The sequence below is a fragment of the Equus przewalskii genome, unplaced genomic scaffold, assembly GCF_037783145.1.
Source record: "Equus przewalskii isolate Varuska unplaced genomic scaffold, EquPr2 contig_R1874, whole genome shotgun sequence".
Lineage (NCBI taxonomy): Eukaryota > Metazoa > Chordata > Mammalia > Perissodactyla > Equidae > Equus > Equus przewalskii.
The window spans coordinates 61,628-69,674 of NW_027228474.1; the positions used below are offsets into that span (position 1 = coordinate 61,628).

At 45.9% G+C, this 8,047-nt stretch overlaps 1 long non-coding RNA gene across 1 annotated transcript; it reads left to right on the plus strand.

Annotated features, from left to right (window-relative positions):
* The first annotated feature begins 2,566 nt into the window (after positions 1-2,566).
* Positions 2,567-3,321, plus strand: LOC139081382 (uncharacterized). Its single transcript, XR_011536456.1, has 2 exons — positions 2,567-2,753; positions 2,945-3,321. It is a non-coding gene; the product is annotated as an uncharacterized lncRNA (long non-coding RNA).
* The last annotated feature ends 4,726 nt before the right edge of the window (positions 3,322-8,047 follow it).

An 8,047-nucleotide genomic window follows, 5' to 3' on the forward strand; every position in this document is an offset into this window, starting at 1 on the left:
TAAAGATTTCATCTTATTGGGTCAATGCTTCATCCTCTTTTTAAAGTCTTTTTAAAAAGTCCTGGTCTAATGGTAGGGAAACCTTGTTGGAATGTTGGCCCTCCTGAATGGATAGCCACCTTGAAATATACTGATTTTTGTATGATCTTAGAACTACAGGAAATTTCATGAGATCATCGAACCCAGCCTCTGCTTTTAAGGCCTCTCCATAGATTCTCCATGATAGATGATTGCGCACTAGGGATGGAAAATTTCATAATAACATTTGAGAGCCTATTCCAATGTCTGGAAAGTTGTAGAGTGGAGACTCCTAAGATCTTGCTGTGTCACACTGGAAACTAAATGTGATTCTTGCGATCCTAATTTATTTGAGTTAATAAAACACCAGCCAGTATTCTACTCACAGATCCTCAGATATGAGGGCTGTGACATCTATCACCAAAGTTGATTTAGCTGCTCTAGCTGACGAAGAGGCTGTCCCCTTCCTCCCTCATTGCTTTGGGCTCAAAGAGGACAAATTTCCCAGATACTTACAATGTGATGGTAACTGGTAGCAACACCAAGCATGAGCCTATGAGTTTGAGTTCACAAGAGTCTTATTATCCTCCCTTAGAATATGCAAGGAGTTTGAGTTCTCATAAGCACCAGAAGGGCTGCATAATGATGCTGTCCTGCCAATGTTGACTTCTGTGGAATGTATTTTGTGGAAACTGTGGAACAGTTTTCTAACGATGCTCCAGGGACTTTCTACTCCGTTAGGTCCTTTGGCACCTTCTAATATATTTACTGACTTAGGACATGCCTCAGTGCCCCTACAAAGAAGGGGTAGAATTAGTTTCCACGTGCTAAGCTGCTTGATGGACTATTTAATACCCCAGATGATTTTCATTTTGGTTCTTTGTTAGTTTCTGCAACTTTCAATTTTTTGTGCAAGTGTCGCCACGAGAAGAAAACTTCAGAGCCTTGCACGTTGCTAAGAGTGTGGAGGAAGTCAAAAGTTGCCTGCCCAAACTCGGCCTTGGATCCCTACCTTGGTGCCTACCTACTTCTCAAGCCTCTTCTCTCTTCACTTTCTGCACCAGGGATCTTCCCATTGGAGGCCTTCATACCTATTGTTTTCTTATTTCCCTATTTTTGAAGCTCGCTCTTCTCTTATTCCTTGACAAACTCCTCATTTGCCCAGCTGGCTCCACAGTCCTGACTTAAATGTCACCTCCTCAGGGCCACCTTTCTTAACCACAGAGATTATGTCAGGCTTTGCTGGACCCTATATATCCTTGGTAGCACTTGTCTGAGAGGACAATTCCACCTTTACTTGCATTATCACTTCACATAGTGAAGAACGGAGAGCAGCAAAGCTTCCCTCAAAGGCAGATGCTGGGTTGGGCAAAGGGACCTGCTTTCTGTAGCTCATGCGATTCACATGTACTTCTGGAAGATTATTGAGTCACTCAAACCCGATGTTGAACCTATGAATGCCAACAGTCTTTGAGGGTCTGCTGTGTGACTTTAATCTTGATGACACGTTGTGGAACATTTGATCCATTTTGTATCAGGTTAAATCAATGATTATTTATCAAACACCCATGAGCAGTTCTGTGCTAGGCGCCTTGAAGTATATGTTGATCTTGTATCCTGAGACCTTGCTAAACTCAATTATTCCTTCTGGAAGCATTTTTCTTTTTTAGATTGATAGAATTTTCTGTGTAGACTATCTTGTGGTCTGTGAATGAAGACAGTTCTACCTCTCCCTTTCCTGCCTGGATGCCCTTTTCTTCCTTGTTGCACTGGACACCAAGCACAATGTTGAACGCCTCCCTCCCCCTCATGAACTCACCAGCCTTAGGTTGTAGCTTCCTGCATAGAAACATCCAGCACAACTTGTAGCATGTGTCTGCCTTGTCCACCTGACCCTATGAAAACCCAAGCCTGGGTAGGCCACCTACTGAGGTGGGCATGGGTCCCAGATTTGAAACAGGACTCAATTCTGAGTAGAGCAAGTCTATTCATGGAAGTCTGACAGGATGAAGGCAGACATTTCCGACTGGAAAACAGAAAACTAAGCAGAGCAATGGGGACCCTGAGAAAAGGAGGTGGGACGGAAAAGGACCCTGGCAGAAGTGAATGGTCTTCAAGCCGCATTAGAGTAATTTGTAGTCAGGACGCGGGATGATTCACATCTCCACAGAGACTTAAACACAGCCACAGCACCATGGGTGGATTTTAGGCACGACATACAGAAACTAGGTAGCGGTGAAGGGAGGGAAAGAAGAGAATGAAGCACTGAATAGGGTGGCTGTGGGGAAAGGTTTGGAGGAAACACCCTCTCCCTGCCTTGTGAGCCACCAGCATTGACTGGGGAGATGAGGAGGGGGGCAGGTCAGTTTGGAAGGCTCTTTAGCAGTGCCCCCTTGCCCCAACCAGAACATCTTGGCTGCTCCCCATCCTCCCCGAGAGGCGTCAAGGTGGAGCTTTGTGATGTCTAAGCCCCATCCACGGCTACCATTGGCTAGAGGAGAGCCTTGCTGACCAAACAAAGCTGAAGGGTGTGGCCCCTCCCTGTCCTGGAGAGGGGTATGTATAGGCAGGTCAGCAGGCCTGGGGTAGACAGACCACTGGGAGGTGCTGACATGGCGAGGGCGACCAGGAAATCACAAGCTTCTAGCACAGTCATGGAAGAACCATTGCCAAAGAACAGAGAGAGGAAGATGAGGAAGTCCTCAAGTCAACCCAGGTCCGGAGGCAGTGTCAAGGTGAGATGACCCCGCCCAAGCTCCTCCTCTTCCCCTTTGACTCCCCCCACCAAGACTCCTCCCCTGTCCTTGCCTGGCACACACACCCTCCTCAGCCCAAGTCCCTCCTCATGAAGCCCGTGTTCCCACCCATCCCCTACCCTCTTCCCTCAAACCAGTGCCCTTCGGGGCTCACCCTGTTGTCTTGCCAGGCCGCCAAGAACACCACGGAGGCCAAAAGACCCCTTCTAAGGAGATCCACTAAAAAAGTCTCTCCAAAACATCCCGCCTCTTCAGTTAAATCTAAGAAAACGAGAGGAACAATATTATTTGGTCACTATCACAGGCTGAATAAAAAGCTGAATTATGAGGAGGCAGAGGAGGACGGAGAGAGCATGGAGAAGCCCAGCACTTCACGTGCCTACCTGCACCACGGGCAACTTCAGAGCGAGACCACAGACCTCAGAGAGGAATCATCTGAGAAGTCTCTAACGTCTGACCCCTGAGAAATGGCCAGTGGTGCCAGCGTCATTTTACCGCAGCAGGGTGCCCTGATGGTGATTTCAATAAAACGGACCTGTTGTGAAAATGTGTGTGTCTCTGGGAGTTCTCTCATGGGGGGAGCGGGGAAGGAAGGGAAGAGGCAGCTGTGTGAGGGGGAGGGAGGTGAGTCCTGCAGGGTCGGGGGTCAGACCAGAAGGTCCAATTAGCCTGACAGTGGGGATAAGGACTGGGTCAGGACTCAGCACTGAACACAAACTTCCTACGGGAGAAGAGGAAAAGGACTTGGTGTTTCTCTGTGTGTGTGCAGGTGTGCCGACCTAGTTGGGGAGAGGTGTCCTCTGTGGGGTGGCAGTGCCAGTCTCCAAAAAGGCACACAAAGTAATTGCCTGTAGGCTGCCTACCTCATAGTAGTGTTTGTTGAGTCCAGTCCTGTGATTTAAGGCGCTCATAAGGACCAAAATCCTTGCTTTACTAAAAGTCACCGAGAACAATCTGAAGCACTAAAATGATATTCTTTGGACACCACCAATCCAACACTGATTTGGCCACTTTCTTGCTAAGGAAACTTGGAATGGAGTAGTTGGCTACCAAAGGCAGGACTGTGGGAGTGTTTCACCCCTGGTGTAGGCAATATGGGGGGCATCATTTGCAGAGAATTGTATAATCCAACTTGTACTTTTGACTTAACCATAGAGTCACACGCAGGTGTAAGAAATAATGCAAATACATCCCGTGTACCCTTTAGCCAGCTTCCCCTAATGATAACATCTTGCAAAACCGTAGTACAATATCATGATGGAGATGCTGACGGCAATTCGGTCAAGATACAGCACATTTCCATCACCGCAAGGATCCCACATGTTGCCCTCTTATAGACACATCCACTTCCTTCCCACAGCCACCTCCTCCTCTGTACCCCTGGCAACCACCAACCTGTTCTTCATTAATACGTGTAGAAGTCTAGAAGGAATGAGGGAAATAGAGAATCCCCATTAGGGAAACACCACGATTCAGTGGCCAGAAAACCCTCGCAACCTCCACTTCTTCCCTTAAGGTTTCCTGTTTTACTGAACCTGGCAGCTTCCTGAGGTACGTGCTCCACCTGTTGGCAGAGACTGCCAGCTCTTCCCTAAAACATGAAGGCTCCTTTTCTCCCTGAGCACGAAGGTAGACTCCATTTCCCATCTTGCCTTGCAGCCGAGTGCGACCATGCCGCTGAGTCCCAGCCAATCAGACTGAGTGGAAGTTGTGTGCCATGTCCTGGCCAAGGGTTAAGAAGTTTCCATACCTCCTTCACTCTTGCTTTCCTCTTCTGTCACCTGGATGCAGACGATGAGTCACCAGGGCTTCCTGGCAAAGCCTCAAGACAGACAGAGCCTGGGACAGATCACTAAATGGAGCATGGCTCCTGCGCAGGAACACCCAATTTTGACTGTTCCTGGAATGAAAAATGAACTTCTATTGTGGTTACACCATTTCACATGCCGTGGCGCCTTTGTTGCCGTGGCTTGGCCTACCCTCAACCAAGACAGCCCAAAGCCCTCTCAAGGGCTAGCTGTTTTGTCTCCCAACACCTCACCCTCCCACACATTAGGGCCTGGAGTAGGGGTGGGTATGCTGCTTGCTTCTCATTGCCTCTTCCACACTGTTCCTCCTCCATCTATCTACAGGCCCCTGGTTCCTTAAAAGGACATGGTCATCAGAATATACTCCCTGCTGCCCTCCTATCACCACCACCCATCTTCAGCACTGTGTAGAATATCTGGGTCATTGTCTTCTTCACCACTACAACTGCTGCCTTTCTTCTGGGCAACTGCAACAGCTGTAGAGGCGATCCAGCTGCAAACACCTTAGCCAAGGTGATCCACCTCTGCAAACACCCCCAACACTGGTAAACCTAATTAGCAGCTTGCTTCACGATGGCACCTGAGCAGATGAAAGTCCCCATTTCAAGGAAAAAATACACCTCTGATAAGTTTAGGACTGCTTCAAATATGTGAACACAAAGCCCATGAACCCCAGAAGACCTACTCACTGCTCTAGAGAATTCACTTCCTCATGGCGAGAGGGAGCTATTTCAAACCTTTCTCTCTCCTTGAGTCTCCAGCGCACATTGCCCTCCACCTCTGCCTGATGACTTTGCCACATATTTCATAAGGGAAAGGGAAGCTATCGATGGCACTTCTCTCTTCCTCCCACCAATGATCACACCAAGATATCTATGTTCTCTGTCTCTAATACTCTTGCAGGGGAACAATCTTCCTGCAAGGATCCTATTTCAGATCCTAAAGCTCAGTCTTTCTCAAGAACTTTTCTCTTGAAATTCTCCCCCTTTCTCCTGCATCATCTAATCTCCACTCTCTACTGGATCATTCTTGCTCGTATACAAGGTGCCTTGATATCACCTTTCAAAATCAAAAAAACCTTCATTGGAGACTTCTGGTTTCTGCTCTGGCATGTAAAGAGCTTGGAAGTCATCACTCCTGTCCTCACAAAAAGAGAAAAGCTGAACACATTGGAAATCAACAATTCTTCTCAGGTTCGTCAGAGAATTGAGGTCACAGGGCAAACCACTGTCCCTCAAACTGGAGAGACAGAGAGGCAGATACAGAGAATTATAGCTTACCAGAACAGAAGCCCAGAAGCAGAAGCCGCCATTGGAGCCAGTAACGGGGTAGAACATTTAAGTTGGAATTGAAGAATTACTGGAGGTTCAGTGTGGATAAGCTTGGAAGATAAAAATTCTAGGGGGATGGGAGCAGAGTCTTTGTTCGTTTTTGTGGGGGTTTTTTAATAACTTTATCGAGGTATAATTTACATAACATAACATTCACCCATTTAAAATGTATGATTCAATGATTGTTAGTAAATATACTAAGTCATGCATCCATCATCACAGTCCAGTTTTAGAACATTTCCATCACCTAATAACATCACTTGTGATCACTTACAGTTAATCTGTGTTTGGAGCCCACTACCAGGCAACCACTAATCTACTTTCCACCTCTGATGAAATTCCATGTAAAAGGGATCATGTCATATGGCTTATTTGGTTGACCCATGCTGTACCATCTACCTGCAGCTCTTTCCTTTCTATTCCTAACTATTATTCCATGGTGAGGGTATGTGAAAACCATTTGAAATTTTGATGAAGTGCAATTTATCAATTTTTTTCTTTCATGGATTGTGCTTTGGTGCCGTACTTAGCAAAGCATTGTCTAAAGCCAAGGTCATGAAGAGTTCCTCCTATGATTTCATTTTTGCGTATGGTCTGAGCTAATGGTGTAAAATCATATTTTTGTAGGTGGATATCGAATTTTCCCAGCACCATTTGTCAAAACGACTTTCCTTGGGGCTGGCCCCGTGGCGCAGCAGTTAAGTGCGCACATTCCACTTCAGCGGCCAGGGATTCACGGGTTCAGATCCCCCGTGTGGACATGTCACCGCTTGGCAAGCCATGCTGTGGCAGGCGTCCCACACATAAAGTAGAGGAAGATAGGCATAAATGTTAGCTCAGGGCCAGTCTTCCTCAGCAAAAAGAGGAGGATTGGCAGCAGATGTTAGCTCAGGGATAATCTTCCTCAAAAAAACAAAAAAAACTATCCTTTTCCCATGGAAGTGGCATTCAGCACCTTTTTAAAAATTCATTGACCACACATATATGAGCTTATTTATGGACTCTTAATTCTGTTACACTGATCTGTATGTCTGTCCTTATACCAAAACTATGTTGCCATGATTGCTATATCATTATTTTAGGTTTGGAAATCAGGATGTGAACGTCCTCCCACTTTTTTTTTTCCAAAATGTTTGTGGCTATTCTGTGCCTTTTGCATTTTAATATAAACTTTAGAATCAGCTTGTCAATTTCTACATAAAAGTCGGCTGGGATTTTGAGAGGGTTTGTGTAGAATCCGTAGACCGAATTGGAGAGAACTAGCCTCTTAGCAACATTACATCTCCTGACTCACGCACACAGCGCATCTCTCACTGTTTTTTTAACTCCTCTCAGCAATGTTCTGTAGTTTTCAGCGTACAAGTCGTGCACTTCTTTTGTTAGCCTTCTTCCTAAGTATTTTATTTGTTTCGATCCTATTGCAAATGGAATGGTTTTCTTAATTTTACTGTGGGATTGTTCATTGCTAGTATAGAAAAACACAATTGATTTTTTAAAATATTGACCCTGTATCCTACAACATTGACAAGCTCATTTAATAATCTTGGTAGTTTTTTTGGTGGGTTCCGTAGGATTTTCCATATACAAGATCATGTTGTCTACAAACAAAATCAGTTTGACGTTTTTCTTCAGAATTGTATTAACGGTAACCATTTAAATTTCACCAGCTGCCCTCACTCCTGCATGGTATGGGGTTTCTAGCCTCTTGACAACATGACCTGGTTATTTCTCAGAATTCCTGGAGCTGCCTCATGTGTGCTCACGAATAGTGCTCCAGTGAACTTTATACTTGCTCCCTTTGGTCCAGACCATGGGAAGCCACAGGACAGCAGTGCCCCCAGAGGCACCTGTGGCCAGTGCATCCTGGGATTGGTGGTGTCTTGCAGGTGTTGACTACAGAGGCTCTATTTCTTGCAACTGTACCCCAAAACTGGAAGTTTTTGGCCACTTGTCCCTTCAAGTCAAGAGGTGGCACTTAAATTTCAAAAGCAAGGTAATCATAACTATTGCAATATGCAGCAAAGTTGAAGTAGCATCCAGGGGGTCTGACCTGCAGAGAGGTATAGAGATCGTTAGTAGAACACAGTGTTCTGAGGGTCAGGCCATCTGGACAGTCAGTAAGTAGGTTGCTTAA